Source organism: Suricata suricatta, chromosome 6 (genome assembly GCF_006229205.1).
Source record: "Suricata suricatta isolate VVHF042 chromosome 6, meerkat_22Aug2017_6uvM2_HiC, whole genome shotgun sequence".
In the NCBI taxonomy this organism is placed as follows: Eukaryota; Metazoa; Chordata; class Mammalia; order Carnivora; family Herpestidae; genus Suricata; species Suricata suricatta.
The window spans coordinates 29774038-29774296 of NC_043705.1; positions in this window are offsets into that span (position 1 = coordinate 29774038).

Consider the following 259-nt stretch of genomic DNA (forward strand, 5'->3'; position numbering starts at 1 on the left):
ATAGCAAGAATAAGCCTTACTAAAGAGTTTATACGTGATCAGGAAGCCTTCCAAAAGAGGGAGGCAAGAGGAAGACGCTTATTTTACCACCATGTGGACAACCCATCTAAAATAGAACCCCAGAAATCATAGTTTAGCCATATTCTGGACCGTATCAAGCAGATTAAACTATTTTTCAACCAAAGTCAAATACTGTTCTATTGAGAAAAGCCAGATGTGATTGTAGTCTATTAGGTAATAAATACAACGGTACCACGAG